The following is a 19,590-nucleotide window of genomic DNA, read 5'->3' as shown; positions in this document are numbered from 1 at the left end:
TATTTCCACTGGAAACATAAAATTAACAACAGAACTTCAGGAACATAGTTCTGGAGATGAACTTCAGTATGAGAAGAGGAAAAGTTCTCAAAGTTATGCTTTTATGGTTCCTACAGCTTCTGAAAGACTAAGGTTCTGTTTACAAACCAAGTGAGCTGAGAAGTAGCTCGAGCAGTGCTCCAGCCCTGCCTGTATGCCAAAGCAGAGCAGCCATCCTGCATCTGTGCCACAGGGGAGGTTCTCCTAGTTCTTCTGTAACTGGAAAGAGAAAGTCTCTGCAAGCTGTTGCTTTTCAGAGACGAAAAACTGCATAGAGAGTAGTAATGTCACCTTGCTGTTGCTGTTTTCAAGCTAACACATCAGTTCAAGTTACGGTATTTTACTCAACATGCAAAACATTCTACCACATTTTTGTGTAGCTGGGGGGTGGGGGTGGAGAAAAGGACACATTCTCAAATATCATGCCTTGCTCTTATCTTCCAAGCAAACCTCAGCTGCCACAGTTCATAATAAATCACATGAAAAATAGAATGACCTTCTAAGACAGAGCTCAACTTTTCTTCAAGTCACAAGTTCCAAATGCAAAGCATCATCCTAAACATTAGTGCCCCTGCTCTGAACACCAAACAGTTCCACGTAACCCCACGTGCTAAATTTTCTTCCTTCAGACATCTTCCTCTTCTCCTTTTTCTTACAGAAACAGCACGTACAATCATTTGCATTCACTCTGAGTAGGTTTTTAGTATCTCAAACCTCATGGACCTATTTTGAAAACCAGATTTTACATATTCTTAAAGGTACAGAAAACAACATTATGGTCTATTGAATCTATGTGTTCAGTGACTCTGTATTTAACTTTTACCTCTAGCTAGAGGTTGTTTAGATATTTATTTTGCATGTCTCTGGCAACTCCCAGGATTGTGTCCAAGAGAAGATGACAAAATAGTCATTGACAAAGAATTTCCAGTTTTGCCTTTCTGGCATCTCTCCGTTTTGTGGATCCAGCCAAGATCTTAAAATTATTATTAAACTGTCTTTCCCAAGGATAAAACCAGATTTCTAAACTAACAAACTGAAGAGGAAAAAAATTTTTGTCAATAAAAACATCAATTTTCACTTTCTACAAGGACTAGAACACCAGAAATACCTGCTGCAATGCCTAAAGGTTTCATACAGTGATTAGTAGGTGGCCATTAAGCAATAGCCAGAGGCTGTGCTCAGGTCTTCTCCCTTTCCTTTTCCATGGAGTGCACCCAGAGCATCTCCTGCTTGGAGTGTTACTGGCAAAGGCACAATTCCTAGAGGAATATCCTACAAAGATGTTCCCCTTCGGGGATTAACAAAGAAAAATGGGGCACATCTATAGAGCTGTGTAGTTACTGGAAGTATTTTAGGGTAGACTGCTGTTCTCTCTGCCTCAGGACTGTTTCCCATATAAAGGCAACACTGAGATTTTACTTCTGGTTCACACGGGTCAGTCAAACTTGCAAGAACACATAGCAGAGCCTGGGGACTTAAAAAAGCCATTCAAAAAGAAGGCATAGTTTATGTCCTGAAATCAATACCAAATACTAACACTCTCAGTAGGGAGCATATAGCCAGTGGCACACAAGCTACAAAGAGGGAGACCACTTCATCTAAAGGCGTGAAAAGATAAAATGCCAGATCTTAGCTGACAGGAGCCCACAGCCTCCGGCAATTGCACCCAATCACATCAGCATATTTCAGATATCCTACATTCTGGGGTTTCCTCACCTCTCTTCTTTGGGCACCCCAATCACTCGCTGCCCTCAGACACAAAAACTCAGTAATCTTGTTTGGATCAGTCTAGCTCCTGGCATCCACACAATATACATAATGACACTGTGAACTAAAGACTCTTTTGCTTATCTACGTAGTTTTGTCCACTGTATTATCCAGGCAGACTTCAATGATCTACAACAAATCAAGGGGAAAAAACCATAATCTGTTAGGACCATAACACATGTTTTCTTAAGGTCCAGTAGCCTCCACTCCTCTTTACCATGCTGCTCTTTCAAGTAACAGAAATACTGGTGGAAACAGGACCACCCATTTCTGCTGCAGAAGTGTTCTGAAGCAGCGCTTCCTTCTCAGCTTGCCAGATTTCCACAACATTACTAAGCCTAACTGCAAAGCTCGATGGCAAATTATTTCACAGTTACATAATTAACTGTTTCTACACAAAAAGGCACAACAATAATACACAATCAGAAGAGAAAGAAAGATGTGCAAGGGAATACCATTTCCCTGAGTTGTCTCCTGCCCAGCAGCTTTACTCCCAAGTGCCTGCCTGCACCTACACCAGCCTCCTGGCAGGGCTGAACCACTCATCCTCCTCCTCTCAAGGGGACCGAGGGGAAGAAAATGATCTCACAGATCTCCTGGGGAAAGGCTGCCTTTTGACAGGACAAATACCAGTGCATTAACTGGTGCTGTAGGAAACACAAAGGCCCAGTTACTGTGATGGGTGGATGTGTTTGAGACCAGGAGGGGATCCCTGAAAGCCCGCATCCAGGAACAGGTAATGGACCACCTGGCCAACGTGCCTCTCTTTTGGGTATGCCCAGCTCTGCAGGGTGGTGGACAGCTTCCACGGCTCCCTCCACGCTGCAATAAAGCCTCACTTCTCTGAGAGTCCAGGGACCTTTGCCATAGCTCTCAGACCCCCACTCTCCCAGGATTTACTGCACAAAGAACTGCAACTCAAGCTGCCAATAACTACATGTAGGTTCGGGGAGCTTGGTACATCATTTGCTGCCTTAACACCCAAGCCTACCCTTTTCTTCCAAGGACTGAAGCAAGTTGCACAGATGATCCATCCTTGGGCATGCTGCAATTTCTTCCAGACCCTTCTCACTTCCTTATCCCTGAAATTACTACCAGGAAGGAGACAGTTATTTGTTTAAATGCTGTTGAGGTTGTTTGTTTAACCATTAAGTGGGAAAAAAGAAAAAAAAAAGAAAAAGAGAGCTTTTTTTATAGATACTGTGTTTTAAAGGAAAAGAAGCTTAAACACCAGCTTCACAATGACAAAATCCATCCCCTTCCTCCTATGACCATTAGTCTCCCCCATGCAGTGGGTAATACCCTCAGCTGATACGTAAAGCACCGACTGGATTGGGTCCTAGCTACTATAGTTGCCATGACTGCACCACACACCTCTCTATGGGCAGCAACGCTCTATTCAAACCACTGTTACATCTCATGACAGCTATTAAATTCTTTAATGTTACCATCACCCACTTAGGACTAAGGTACCAGGGGGATGCACTTTGGACATCATAACATACTTTATATAAGAAAAACAATCTCTACCACTCAAATGATATAGATGAGTGCCCCGACAAATTTGCAAAAATACTATTTGCAGTGCCCTGGTAATATTGTTATTAAGCGAGAGCCACACAGTACTAAATCATTGCCACCTCAGACCCAAGCCACTCTGGGGTTCTGGAAATAGTTGCCATACACGTATTTGGCAAAAAGCAGCAGTAACTAAGCAGGAAGTGTATTCTTCATTCTGGTAGTGATTTACAATGAGAAACAACCCTATCATTTCTTCCTAATACACCTATAGTGCTTATTATATTCCCACCACAAAACAAAAATAATCTAATTCAATTCAGAAAGAAAATGACTCTTGAAGACACAGAGCCTTTCAAGACCCCCTTCGTTAAAGAACAGAGGCAACTCACTAAACCGGTGAGCAGTGATCCAGCAAACGTTTTACTGCTGCAAACAGTTTGTAGTGAAGATATATAGGAGTTTATTTGCATATAACTTGATATAAATTCCAACTGCATCCTGGGTGAAAGTAAAGGCTTTTTGTTTTGTTTGGCTTTTGGGTTTGTTTTTATGATGAACAGACTTAGTAAACATTTCCTAAGCTGTCTGCTGTTTGGAATTCCAAGTCTGAAATAAAACATAACCACACTACTGGCTCCAGGGCTGACTATCTTGCAAATAGCAACAAAACACACCAACAATTAAATAACAGAACATTTACTTTATATAGAACTTAGTAGCTCACAGCTTCACCTGTAAAGTAACATTTCAGCTGTCTGACAGAGACAGCAAATCTACCAGCTAACTAACCTACAGTGAAAAATAGCCTGTCAATGGCCTTACTCTATGAATACATAGTTAAAAGAAAAATATAATCACATAACATCTGTAATAATTCTGTCACACCTCTCTGCCGATTCAAGTGTATCATACCATTATGATGAGAGTCCTGGGTCTGCTCATTTCATCATCGCTATCCAGTGGCAGAATTTCATGTGACAACTCCTCTCGTCGTCGTCGTCTGCAGATATGTGGACAGTTCCTCTGTACCACAGAACGAAAAGCTTGGAGCAGAACAATGCTGGCAGCACAACCCATATCTGCATCCTGAAGCCTACAAAATAACTTCTATGTTTATGCTATGTTTGAAAAACAGTGGCTCCTTGTCCCTGAAAACAGCCTACAATGCAGCTGCAGCCAGCTCGCTCTCCAATCGCTTCCTTGAGCTCTGATCATCTGATCACAACCAAATAGCTTGGATGCAGACAGAGGAAAGATTTGATCCACTGAAACTGAAACACATGCATTATTACGATGCTTTTCTCTCTCCCTCCCTCCCTCCCTGCTTCTGAATTCACATGAGAAAATGTGGTCCCTCTCTTGTACAATCAGCCGCCGCCTCCAATTCCAGTTTCATGGAACTGAAAGTATTAAAATTCCTAGTTCAAAAGAGCCAGCTGTTCATTAAACACACACACACAGAGGCATCCACAACAACTGGCAAGATCAGTTTAAATACCTTTTTTAAAAAGTCATATGTAGCAAAATAGCAAACATCTGGAGAGTTATTAGCTCTCATTATTCAGCACTGCTGTTTTTAAAATACTTTGCCTTAGGGTGAAAAAAAAAAATAAAAAAAAAAAAAAAAAAAAAAAAAAGAGAGACATATTTAAGCTCACTGAGGGATTTGGGCTGTAATCTTTTCACTTGCAATTTTCTGAAGCACAGCAAGCTCATTTGAGTTGTAAATGTAACAAGTGGTAAAAAAATTGCAGAAAGCTGGACTGCTTCATCCAGCTCATGCTAAAACAGCCGTGGCTCAATGAGATACAGCAGTGTGCAGCTCCAAAACGCCTTTCAATAGTGCAGTTGTTGTGTGTTCCCACACATGCATGCCTTCAGCAGAGTAATACATTTTTACATCTACATAGGAGGCTTGCCTTGAGAAGGGTCTCTGCTGACAGGGTTTCACACCGAACCGAACGCTGGTGACCTTCCAAGAAGGGTAAGAGGGAAGTGTTTTAATGTTATTTTATCAATCAGGATCCAGGCAGGGAGAAGCAGCTGCCAGCAGTCAGCAGTAACAACTTGCCTTCCTGGCTCCTGCCTAACAAGTCATTCAAAGAGCAGGCAGGGATGCTTAGCAATCACATGGCTGACCTGGAAACACAGCAAGCGCTAATGGTACAGACTGTAAGATAATAGCACTTGAGGGGAAGTTAAGCACTAAAAATATCTACAGAAAATGGATTTCTCTTACACATTAGGAAAACGAAGAAATTCCAATAGGGTTTCCAGAGAAGCTGCTTTTAAGCTAATATGTATAACTTTATTATATGTGCACCCAAAATCATATTTACCTTGCATCAAAAGGCTTTGATTTCTAATGAAGGCCGTGAAAGTTTTGCCATCAATTCCCACGGTGGCATAAGCAACCTGGTAATGTCTATTAATAAGGTCTTTGTAAATAATACTCCTCCTCACAGTCTCAATCAGGAATCGCACTGAAAACATTCTGTGGAAATACTTTTGGGCTTGATTAGGGTTTAAACGCTCAGCGATCTAGCAAAAGACATCACCATTTTAATTAAAGTATTTGCCAGAAAAGCTAAATCCTTTAATTTTGTCCTTTTAAAGCAACAATTGCCATTACTTCTCGCCTTCATTTCTTTAGAGTAAATTGCTCTGAGTGCATAAGGGAAATAGCTGCACCGGCAGGCACCGACCGAACTCACCCCCAGCTCTGTCCATGCACCCACCCAGCAATTCCTCCTTGGACCTCATTGGGCGCAGACTTCCCACGCCTGCGTGACCTGCCTGCCTGTCCACCAGCACGCCCGACAAAGGAGGCCTCCTAGCATGCTTATTAGTTTGACTTTTCTAATGCGATTACAAGAGCGCAGAGGCAAAGCTGGGTAATTTGTGCACCAAATCAACAATCCTGCCTGCTGTGGCTGCTCTTTACGTTTTCATCAATTCCCTGCTCACTCTGCAAATGCGGCTGACACTTTGCTCACACAAAAGATGCACTTGGAAGCTGCGAGACCTACATTCCTACTGTTAATTCCAGCAGCAGCAAAACAGGCCTGGATAATGTCCAGTGCTGGCTGTTATGGCAACTGCTGTGCTACCTTGGGGGCTGCTAACGCATCTCCTGTCTGTCTGTATAGCATCTTCTTTTGCTCAGCTGGGAAAACCGGCAGGGATTTTTTTGTGAAATTTGATTTCCATAGCACAGCCCAACACTGTTGCATGTGAACATGCATGCACGCATACATGAATTGGGTCAAGCCCTAGGGTGCTAAAGTGTTGCTTTGGTCTCAGTGAAGAATCCCATTCATTTCAGCAGTCTTTGGATCAAACTATTCTCTGCCAGTGGCCCCACTGACTTCATTACAATTATTTGTGGATTAAGCTAATATTAGCTAGAAGCAGGAATGACATAATCTTGGAATTTCATCTCTTAGGAGAGAAAAATTACACTTAGTCTGAAAACAAGTAAACTAACAAGCCAAAGCCAGCTAGAAGTAGCCTCCAGGCCTTGATCAAAATTCAAGAACTGAAAAAACAGCTAATGCACCAGGGAAAAGAAATGGATGAAGCGCTAAAAAACCCCTTCTGTTTTAAGGGAATCCCACAGAAGCATGAGCTATCATTGGAAGAGAAACCTCCCAGCCCATTAAAAGTGCCTGGACACACACAGTAGCCATAGCTTTGTTTTTCAAATGTAGGGATCTCATTAACATACATTATGTTTATGCACCAAGTATCAACAGTTACCTACTCTTACAGTGAAGCATTAAGCACTATTTTGCGTTAATTAACACTTCAATCCAGAAACTGAATTCAGTGACACCCCCTGGGAAGCAAAATGCTCCTTTGTGCAAGCAACTCCTTAATTCCCCATTAAGAAGGACTGTCAGTAAGGCTGGACTAAGGAATATCCACATTGGAAGCCACCTGCTTCCCACTCTCACTCCATTCTTAACTACCGCTCATCTCAGCTATGCTAAGTAGCTGTGCATGATGGTTTACAGGAATAGGCTGGGAAGCAGACAACCAAAGGTACCTCAATGAAAAAAAAAAACACCCAAAACCCAACAAAAAACAGAAAGAAAAAAAAAAAAAAAAAAGAATCGGAGAGGACAGACAGTTGTTTTAACCCAGATGACTTCAGTGACCCAGACCTTGACAACTCTATGAACCGGGTGCATGCAGCAACAAAGCTGTGCAAGAGCAGGAGTCACACTTGCTATATCTTATAAAATCCCTGATAAGAAAGCCAAGTTCAAAGGCATCTTGATCCTCGAGCTAACAGCTAGCCATCGTCCAGCCTCAGCTTCCACACAAGAGATGCCAGCTCTGCAAATGGGCAGCCAGGACCTGAAGAGGTAAACTGTCTCTAGCAGGAGGCCTGCAGTAAAGACTAAACCCCTCATCTTCCAAGCACCGAGTTATTTCTCTTCTGCAACATTCCTGCATTTCTGTTTCTGCAGGCTGCAAGACTTTCTGAAGATGCTATCTTCTATCACTCGTATTTCATACCTCTTTAGCACATCACATTAAAAGTTTGTTCCTTTCCCCACAGCCTTCTTTATTCCATTAACTTTCCTTTCTCTTTGCGTCATTTGAATTCATGTCATCTGAATCAACAGGACATAACCTATTGGTATGCTGGTCTTCAGCCCAGGGCTGTAAACAGGAAGATAGAAAGGCAGATCTTAGAGAACATCCTTTAGGGAGAGGATGACTTTCCAAAGGAAACACTGAGGAGGGTGCATTCTCCTCAGGCAAAGAGGACAGCTGCAGGTTAGAAGAACCCTTTGCCAACACCTGCTCAGCTGTCATGATGGCATTCACCATCTTGGGTTTTTAATGCGTTTTTTTGGGTTTTGGTTTGGTTGTTTGTTTTTTGGTTTTTTTTTTTGAAAGGCATGGGGTTTTTTATTTATTCTCTGGAAAACCAGCCCTCCTCTCCAAGATGCTTGCATATCATGCACTGAGAAGTTACACAGAAGCTCTTGAAGTGTGATGATCCTAAAGCAGCAGTGACAGGTGACTGCAAGAACTACCCACAAAATTAGGAATGCCCCTAGAACTTCTTAAGACAATCTGTTCATCTGGGCCCAAAGCCATTAACAAGAGCTAAAGACAGCGTAGTACAAACAACAGCAGTGATGATAATAGTCACACCGCTATTACAACCTACCAAAGGATGCCCAAGTATCCAGCTTAGCAAGGTACTCGCTGGTGTGAAGTGGGTTTATACAAAGCTACTGTCAGAGACAGCAATTTGTTGTCACTCTCAGGCAGACTGACAGGACTATTTACCTAAAGTCAGCTGTTAATAAACTGGCAAAACAATGTCCCTTCACTGAAAATCATTCATCAGAGAGAGCACAAAAATTTGCCAGATGAGCTATTTAACTTGCACAGCTTAATCAGAGATAGCTTGGCATAGTTCCAGTGCAGGTGATGGTACACAGAGACATACACAACACTCAGCTGGGCACATCTGGACTCAGTCCCCCTGCAGGCCCTGACCATTTTACACCATGAATCATTCTCTTGGGAGGTCTTTCAGTTTTTCAAGACTACGCTACACAAGTTACTATTCTACATACATAATCCTGCTATAGATGATGAGCAGCTCCTAACAACACATAAGCAATGTGGCCAGCGGCTATCACTTACAGCTCCACACATAGACCCATAGTTACAGTAAAACTTCTGCTAAGGTCTAAGCTTATACAAGCAGCAGGCAAGCATTTGAAGCAAGATAAACCAGCAAAATTAGTCTCTACCCTGATGCAGATGAGGATCACTCACATTTTGGTAAGCTACTGTGCCATTTCTCAGCACTTTATCATTTTTCACCCACATCACCCTTCCAAAATAAAAAAGAGCTGATAGACATTACCTTCTTAGCAAAGGGAATTCTCCTCAGAGACATCAAAAGGCTCTTGGTCTCCAGTGTTTGTTTTCATAAAGGCTTGAAGGCATTTGCAAGGAAAGAAGAAGGAAAAAATGTACCCAAGTCTGAAAGTCTCTCTTCATGCTCTGCTACTTCAAAACAAATCTAATCCTACCCAGCCTCCAAGGAACCAACGCCAAGACCTGGATCGGAGGTGAAGTACTCCAAGAAGCGTCTTCATGGCAGTCTGCTTGATGAAAGAAACCCTCCCCAATGTGTCTCCTTTCCTTGCTCATTTTATGCCTGAGGAAAAGTGTAAGCTCTGATCTTTCTGACAGTGCTTTTTCTGACAACTGTGTCCTTAAAGCACCATGGCCAATACCACATTATAGTGGCATCTCTCACTGCCACAGAGGCAGGATTTCCAGTATCACCTTGTGTTCTCTGTCTGCTGCCAGGTTGCTAGTGGAGGTATGGGGGACTGTAAGAATCTATCTTCAGAAGCCACCCTGTCTTCTCTTCCAACACAGTTATGTCCCAAAGCTTTCATATCCAGCCCAGTGTCCTATAAGAGGCCACGCAGTGCTATGCTGAACCACTGCCATCACGTGTTTTGAGAGGAAAAAAAACACCTTTAAAGCATACACAGTGATCACGCACTTATTTCAAAGAAAGCTCATGTGCTTGCAGTTGCTAAAAGCCATAAACAGCAGTTGTGCCTTCCACTCATAACATGCCCTCTCAGAGTCATTTAAAAACATTCATGCACTGTATTTCAAAGTGTTGCTTCAGAACAGTTGAATATCAGGAACACCGAGGTCTCAAACAGCAGGTCCAAGGGTCTTGCTAAAGGTAGCTAAGAGAGTAAGACGTACACAGGCTTTGCATTTCTTTAGTTTCCACCAGCCGCTCCTTAGTGACCTGTGAAAGCAGGGATTTACACAGTAACTGGGCAGTCCAGCTCCTGAATGACACGCTGCTTTTTCATCTTGAAATTGTATTTCCTTCTCAAGAAGCTATCCTTGACCAACACAATTTTTAACCACACTAAGTTACAGTCAGTGCAAACTCCCCAATTAGTAGAATAGTTATAATATACGAGAGGGGCTCAAATCATTCAACCACCTCATTTCTCTTCATTGTACCTTACGGCAGCAAGCAAGGCTTACACTAGCGCAACAGTCCGGGGGCACCTTCCCAGCGCTGCCACAAAAGTGTTGCGATGACACCCAGCTACAGAGCCACCATAAGGTCTGCGGAAAGTAAGTGTATGGCACCCTCTAGGGAGTAGTACATGAAAGACAAATTCACCACCAGACTCACCTCTCCTCGCTGGGTATGACAAGTAAATTAAATGACTGTGTTTATAAAATCTTCTCTTTACGTTAACAAAAAACCCCACACACAACCAATAAACCAAAACCCGACGACAACAAAAGAGTAATTGCACTGTCCAAAACTTTTAAAAATGCGTCAGATGTTCTCCACCACAGCTATGGAGACAGCCCAAAGGAAGGGCTGCAGGATTAGGACTGCTGTTTTGGTCTATCCTTCAGAAATATTGCATAGTTCAAACTGAATGACAAGTTATGCACAGGCTTACCTTTAAAAATAAAGAAGTGACCACCTGAAGGCTGCCTATGCAGCACTACTACATGTAGCACAGAAAGAGCAGGCTACAAAACCTTGTGTCTGCTCTAAGAGCACCCTTGTGTAAACCATGGCAGTGTGCTACCACAACACAGGCTGCTCAACGGGGGACGCGTACCTGGAACAGGGAGCCCAGCAAGGGATGCAACAACAGACATGGGGTTGCGGGACAACTGGCAAGCTCATGGAAGCTCATGCTGGAAAATATATTCTTACAGTTCCACTGTTCCTTGACTTTACCTGCTGAAACCAGAAACCAGCTCGAATGGATGTGAGGGTGTGGGGGAGGGGGAATCTGATAACCACAGAAACAGGCTCCCCATGACTGCACGTGCTAACGCTGCCTTTCTCTTCTCAGTATTGCTTGTCTTACTTTTCACCAGACATCAACATGCATTATACAGTCTGTGGAGTACTCTTAATTACTACCACATTGTACATGGCCAAAATACAAGGGGTTCCTGTTAGATCCCATAGCAGTTTACCAATGGCATCAACATAGTGCAACCATTTAACAAACAAGGAAACAAAGTGACAAAAAAAGACTGCAGTAAGGATTTTCAACAGGCTAACGACAGAAGCTCGGCTAGAACCCACATCTCTGGAGCTGCAACCCCTAAAGGAGTTTCTCAGAATATTGTCTTTGTACAAATATGAAATAAATTTATAACTTGTATGCAAACAGTTGCCACATTCTTATTTTCAACTCAGGTGAAGCACCCTGCTGATCTTCAGGTAATTTCTCACTTTGACAGGTAGTTTTCTACAACTACAGCCTCCATAAAAATCAATGGGATTATTCTCACATCTTAGATTTAAGGAAAACAGGAGAACTGTAGTCTATAGGCAGTGATGAAAACCTCTTTATTTCAATGCACTTCAGTGGCTTCTGGATTTAGCACTAAATATTCTAAAGAGCGATTAAGAGCACAGTTGTGGTTTCCTTAAACTTGTAACAGGAAAAATAAATACATAACTTAATACCAGGAAATATAGCTATTTAACTTATAAAGCAAATGTTTATTTGTTTTTTAGAAGAATTTTTATTATCCCATAAAACTGGAGGAGAATTAGTTGAAGGTACCAAAATTAATCCTTTCTCTGGCAGTGTTAAATAAAAACATGTATTAAGATAAACTCTGGGAAGAATTTTCACCAGAAGTTACGACTAAGGCCAGGCTCATATTTTTGAAGTGAAGATTTTACAAATAAGCTACAGCAGAAAAAACCCAGGCACTACTCCATTGGTTACCAAAAAGATCTAGTAGCAAATTACTCCCCTCTTTCAGAAAGATTCATGTTCAGCTTGCACACAAGCCCTCAAATGGCATTATCAGCAGCGGGCCCTGCTTCCAGAAGACTTCCATTTCACTAACCCAATGGGAGAGAGTCTGGAAACCAAATTTGGCATAGAGAAGAAAAAAACCCCAAACCACCACACTAGTCTGTTTTCACTCTAACATGTTATTTTTTGTGACAGATTGTACAGCTGTAACAGAGTACAAGTGGTCTGTTACCTTGTCAGTGTCCAAGACTTCCATGACAGGCAAAAACTCCAAAGACTTTTGTCTAGATGTTTCTCAAATCAATTTGCAAGAATGAAACACAGTGAGCTACATAGAAAGTCACTGTTCCCACACAAGAGCAAATGCATTCTCCGCTTGCTGCCCTGGCACCAGCCCTGCCGCTTATGGAAATACTGGGAAATGAAACAAGCAACTCCAGAGACCAGGGAGAAGTGTCACTCAGCCTGTTCTCCCCACGGCACACTGCATGGCTCCAAGAGAAGTTATCGTCTGCTAATGAGGTTTTACAAATAACATGTGGGTTTGGATGAGGTGCCATTTACAGCAATGTTCCCTATGTTAAGTGGCCTGAATATGGGTTGAATAGCACAGTGGTTTAATGAACTACCCCTTCTCCTTTACAACATGATCAAAAGCCTATTAAAACACTGTAAAAACTCTCACTGATATCAACAAACTTCAGACAAGTCATAAAAAACTGTACCGCTGACATGACATCTTCAGGATGTGCAACCTAGTCTGCATTTCTGTAGCAGCCACAGTGTGCCGCAATCGAAAATTGCTATTTCTGTTCAAATACAGGCTGGAAACACAAAGCAAGAACAAATACAGCAAGACTAGAGTTCCTTTCAAAACGATGCCACCCAAATCTGGAGGTAAAGCACAATTTAAGGACAGCGCTATCTTGCGAGAAAATGCATTTCTTAGTCCAAGCCAATGACATCTCTGTACTGACAGCTCAGCTAAGAACAGGTAACCAAAAAAATAGAACTGCTCCATAATCAGAAGGCTGTCAGCCTTTAACTGTCTGAAAAGGTATCTCTTTTTCAGCTCACATAAGAGCTTGTGAGAGAAGGTATCTCTTGGCCCGCTCCTGTCTACTCATATGCTCCTTTACTGTTCAAACAACTTACTCAAAATGAAAAAAAAAATGCACACGCCTTAATATTTGAGGTAGGAATTTATGAGATAAATGAATTATTTCTTATGTTTCTTACGTTGCTTAATGAAGAAAAACTTTAAACAAAGAAAAAAGTTTACCATCAAGGAGTTGCACCAGATACTAAATGAACAGTTCATGCTTCATACACAAATCCTAACTGCCTACACAAGACAGGTACAAACACAGGCCTTACCAGATAAGCTAGACAAGCAGTACTCTATTGATTGCAAATGAACATAGGATGAAAATATTTAGAGAACTGGAGTGTGGGACTCAGTGGCAGCCTGCATGGCACACATCAAGGAATGGTCATAAGCAAGATGGAGAGGACACAAGGCTTTGCTGTCCTCCATCTCCTTCACTGGGACCCTGAAATCTGCACACAATGTTTCACCAGCTCTGCAGACCTGAGGTCTCAGTCTCTACCAGGGATTGCAGTTAACTTTTTCCCCAGCATGTTACTGCATCTTATGCACTCTGATAGCATCTCCACCTAGGTCACAGCTTTCCCGCAGTCTCCCATTCTTTAGCATGTCAACATTTTGAATAACCACCTGGGAGCCCAGCATGTTTTTAATTTGTCTGTGTTAAAAATGGAAAAATGCCACTTTTTTTTCTATGTATGATATCAGGCCAGAGAGGTTACACTGGCTCATCTTCTGCCTCCCAGTTGTGGTATCCTTCCTTCCTCTCTTCCTTCTTTCTCTCTCAGAAGCCAGACCGACAGGACAAGAGTAGTATCCAACACCTTCTACCTCTGAGCTAGACTACATGCGTGATCAAGATCAGCAGCAATTCCCACCTGGCTCTGCACATGCTGTTCACAGGCGGCTTTTGGATTTTCAAGCCAAGAAACCCCTTTCCAAACTCACAAGAATGATGGACTGTCCCAGGGAGCCAGGAGTTTAGTTGCCTAAAGCATTCCAGGTTAACGTAATAAATTTTTAAATTCAAAATGTCAAATGCCTTGAAGATACAAATTTCTACTGTGAGCTGGAAGTTCAGCAGCTGAAAATAAAGGGATAAAGAGCTGGAAGCAGTGGCCAATGTCTAAATGATCATCAACTACCAATATGATGCCAACATAAACAGAGTTCAGTATAGTCCTGGGTATAATGCAAGATGTCCCTAGCAAAGGAAGCACTTCTACTACTATGTTTAACAGTAATGACATGACTACCCTGGTGAGACAACACTGAGAATACATGAACAGGTCTGCCACCTTGAAGAACGAACCAGTTGCAGAAAAGACCTGCTGACATGACCAGGGAATGAATGCATTAAAGGGAGTATCTGGGTTTGTGTGTCCAATTCTCAAATACCCAGTACAAGTCCACTGACACACTGGATCAAGTCCCGTGCAAGGTCACTGAGACAGACTGAGGCTGGAGGACACACCGCATGAGGAAATGCTAAGAAAAATACATTTGTCCACCCTTGAGAAATGAATGCCAATGGAAGATCTTGCTGGTCTATACCCTACCTAACAGGCGGGAATAGAGAAGACCGACTCTTCTTGGAGATACATTGGCCGGGGACGAGACACAAGGAACAGAACTTGCAACAGGGGAAATCCCAAATAAATACAATAAAGCAAGTTTTTCACCATAAAGAGTGGTGAACCACTGGAACAGGGCACTATAGAGACTGTGGGATCTCCATCCTTGGAGAGTCTCAACACTTGACTGCGCAAGGGCCTGAGCAACTTTATTCAGTTGGAATTGCTTTGAGCGGGGAGCTGGAATTGACAGCCTCCAGAAGTTCCTTCTGAACGGAGTTATCCTGTGACTGCGAAAGAACACAGCTTACTCAGCCTAGCAAACCAGGGCCCCAACTCGTGCCCTGTCTGGGAGAGCCCCAAACCCAACCAAGGCAGAAGAGCTCCTTCAGCCAGGGGCTAACACAAAGACAAGAACAAGAGGCTATAAACCGGCCATTTAGGCCATACAATGTCACTTTCCAGAAGGCTCTGTTTCTAACGTACACAGAGCAAAAGAGCCTCCCAGTCAGGCTTCTTTCCACTCCAAGTCAGCTGCTCGTTATTTCAAGGCAATTTCACTTTGAGGCAGGCTCCATATGCAAAGAGTTCAGCCAGGAGCAAGGAACAATCTCATTCAATCGCTGAGCATAAGCTTCCACAGCTGCAAAATAGAAAATGAGGTACAAAATGTGGATAAAGTATGAAAGGAAATGGAAGGTAAAATGTGTACATACAGGGGCCAGTAAAACTGCATTGGCTCAAGTGCTGATGTCCCATTACCCCGCTCCTCCAGACTGAGCAGCTGCAGACCTATCTTTTTATCTGACAGGAAAGATCCCACAAGAAGAATATGGATTACTTCCACTAGCAGTATAATAACGTGGCTTTAGATCCTTTTTTTATCATCAGTGCCAAGAATCCAATGGCAGTTTTTCCCAAAATAAAGCAGCTAAGAGTCAGGACTCTGAAAGTTTTTCAGGCTATAAATATTAAGGACGGATCTTGGGGTTTTTGTTTGGCTGGTTCTTTTAAATATTGCTCAAAAAAACCACCACCCAAACCCAAACGTGATAGGTCCAGGGGGAGCAAACCATGCAGCCTTTCCCCATTTCATCATGTCATGTATCTCCTAACCATGACTTTTCGGGGGGCTAAAGCACACAGGGCGAATTATGAATTTCTACACAGAAATTCACCTATGCAGAATCCTATCAGCATAAATATCAGCCTCCACAAGACATGACATTTGGCAGAAATGGGATCTGTGGGTATGTAGCGCCAGCTACTATCACACAACACAAGTTATCCTCTTGATCACAATGAGGGACCGATTAGCCCCAAACCCTTTCCTTTCTCAGCAGATCTAGAATTTCAAGGAGGCTTCTGTCCCTCCTTTTTTAACACTAGCCAGAATGTCCAAGCTGCGTAATGGAGCAGTGAGACCACTCATATAGTAGCTTGCAAAGAACACAAACACAAGGTTCCTCAGACCAACAGTTCTCAGCAAGATGTCATAGCCCTTTCAGAAGGGATACACCTGGAGCAACTCATACACAGCTCCTCTGCTACCTCTCATGCCCCACCTAAGAAAGTGCTTGAAAACCACTGGTTTGCCCTTATCACCATGGAAAGGAAAAAGCACCCCAAAAGGCAAAACAGAACAACAACAGCATCCTGCACTTCAAAGAAATTATCTTGCTTTGCTTTTTCACAGCACAATAACATGCTCGCTATATCAAACCAAATAATAGCTATTTTAGCATCTAACGAGCAACACTGTGGTGTTCTGTCCCCTGGACAGCTTTTCTGTGCAACATGTGTTTTTCATTTCATGTCTCTTGTCAGGGTTTCACTCCCTTTCTTTCATTTGAACTCCAGAAGAGAAAAAAAATTATACAAAACCAACGAACCTGTGTTGCTGGTATAAATTAACATTCACAGCCACGAGGCTCTTTATTCAACTAAATATAAAATTAGCAAAACCAGCCCAACTATAAGTTGTTTGGTCTGTATTTGTTAAGCTGTAACACAGTCTCTAAAAAAAAAAAAAAAGTCTTCTCGTTGGTATTTCAGGCAAAAATCTTTAGAAGAATAATATTTTGATTAGTAACATGTGTGTTTTGAAAGATTAATACTGAACTCCAAAGGAGATTAAAATACGAGTAGAAACTATGAGCTAAATACACATATGTGCAAAAAGTTTTCATTCTCATTGAATGAAATATCTGGTTGCAAGTCATTTGGTTTTATTATTAAAGCCTTGATTGTAACTGTTGTTGACTTTTTTAATTAACTGATATTTATATAAAAAAATCCTGTTCTTGTAGAACCATTTCAAAGCATTACTAAAAAAACTTAATCTAGTATATAAACAGAAGTGATATAAATTCTCTAATTTATTATGACATCTGAAATGAACTTCCAAGGGATCCTAGTAATTTTTAGGTAGTAAACCCAAACACTGACCCGATCACTATTTAGTCTTCCAGGACTTCTCAGTCCCAGTAGAAAGCGAAGAACAAAGCAGCCAGACAGTGCCTCTCAAGAAATTGTAATTATTCATGCTTGCAAATGTGTTGATTTATTTCAGGGAAGCAAGCAATTCTCTAATTGTACTGAACACAATTAGATTTTTAAATAGATGACCAGCTTCCTGGACCACTCCCTCATCCTTCTGCTGGCAGCTGGGCATTTGACAGCCTTATGTTCCTAAGTAACTCCAGCTGAAAAGTGCAAATGCATAAGTAAATAAATCAAATATTACAGACTACACGCTGGAATTTTAATCCCAAAGACTGTTCTATTGTTGGTTTTTAAGGAAGTAAACACTCTGGTTGTCTGTGCTGCCAAAGCTTTCATTAGAGGATGCCATATCTAAGTGAATATATGATGATACATACAGATCCCCTTTAAATATACCCCTTTTTCACACCAAGGAAAAAGATTCTCAACTTCCTCTTAAAATTTTGATAGGCATTAAGATACAGAGACAGCAACTGTTCACTTCTGCTGAAATTTACTCCAACATAAAATTAGTGCTCTAATTAGATTCAAGTCAGAAGTTAACTATCATTTATCACTTTATATGTACTATTACAATGACTTCATGGTAACACAGAGCTGCAGCCACCAGAAGAGCTCTCACCTTGCTGTCATTTATACTTTTGTCAAACAGCTGAGCAGATTAGGAACAGTTACATCTAAATGAAGGCATACACACGCAACTAAACACACACTGTCAGACATAAGGGCAGACTTGTTTACTCTCTCAAAATCAGTGTCTTACTGTTGATGCTAAATTCAACATGACTACTCTTCACAAAAGATCAGGTTGGCAATTTACCAAGGAGACTGCTGGGGCAGATTGTTGGTGGCATACATAAGCACCGAGAAATGGAAGCCACAGCATTTCAACTGAGACACCTAGAGAACGTGTCCTCCACCCAGCACAAACTTATCAGCAGATCTCACCACTCTGTGAAGCAGCACCCTCTGGCTTTCAAATCTTATGTATCAGCATCTGATTTTAAAAAACCAGAAGCTTGAATGCTGGCCATAAAAGACTGCTGCTCCCCAGTAGGAGGTACTACTCTAAGTAAAGACATGCGGCTGAACATCCTGTTCACATGACTGTCAGGGGAGAGAAACAGGCACAGTGAAAGGTCGAGGGAGGTTCACCTCTATCTTGGTGATGCTGCTACCCTTTGACTGCGGACAACACTTGCTTGGGGTTTCAAGCGACAAGGGTACAATTCCTTTCAAGAAAGTAGCAGAGATAATGGCTCCATCATCCTACTCCACATGTAGATTTATCTGGTGATCCAGGAAGCACATCAAACACTACAATTACTATTTGACTTAAAAGTGCTGAGGAACCCAGCATCTGCCTGTGACATGCGACTTCTGAAAGCTCTAACCTGATCCAGAAGAGCAAACCACACCAGCATGAGCCCATACTTTAAAAGTAAATCTAATCCCACTTTCCAAGTCAACTATGCAGATAGAAATCTGAAGATGCTACACTGCAATCAAAAGAATGGGAAGTCCCGTATTTTTTAAGCAGAATCTGCACAATATATTTAAAGTAACAAATACATTTTAATTTGGCTGTTACTGCCATTGTCTATCCCACTGTAGCAACAAATGTTGAAGCTCCAGATGGGTTAATATTTATGAGAAAGTCAACAGAACAGGAAATAGCGTTTCCTGCCAAACTGTCTAAAAGCAGCCGTACCGTTAGCACTTGCACTTTGCCAGTTTATACTACTGTTATCTCACAGACATACACACACACACAAAAAAATATCTCGTAAGCTGTGCCTGTGATAATAGCAATGAGAAAGTATTATTCTTTAGTCACGATTCAATTTTCATTTATTTTCATACCCTTAAGACAGATAAATATATTTTTAAATTGTCCTTGTTTAGTAACGATAACAGGATCTGTTTGGCATGCTGGTTATGGAGAACACCTGGAGCTCTGACACAGGCAAAAAGAATCAGACCACTGTCATTCTGCCTTATCTTTTTTGCCCTATATATGTTAACAGCAATTAAGCAAATGAAATCAAGCTGCCTATTACTTCCATGTATTTTTCTTCAAGAAACGAAAAAAAATCTTCATAAACAAGAATCAGAGGAGAATGGTGTGCTAATGTGCTAGGCTTTTGGTACTGAAGGCACCCATCTTAATGTGGTGCCCCTTGAGGCACAGCTATGCCAGTATACAAAGTTGTTAAATCAAAAGCTAGCATTTAACTGGACTTTAAAA

The 19,590-nt window shown here is 41.8% G+C and overlaps 1 protein-coding gene across 1 annotated transcript in view; it reads right to left on the bottom strand.

Moving 5' to 3' along the window:
- Positions 1-19,590, bottom strand: part of DOCK10 (dedicator of cytokinesis 10) — a 159,664-nt gene that overhangs the window by 126,646 nt on the left and 13,428 nt on the right. The gene's annotated exons all lie outside the window — the stretch shown is intronic.

The sequence above is a fragment of the Falco punctatus genome, assembly GCF_963210335.1.
Source record: "Falco punctatus genome assembly, chromosome: 13".
Lineage (NCBI taxonomy): Eukaryota > Metazoa > Chordata > Aves > Falconiformes > Falconidae > Falco > Falco punctatus.
Note: the sequence above shows the minus strand (reverse complement) of the source record. Positions and strands in the feature narration are given on the sequence as shown.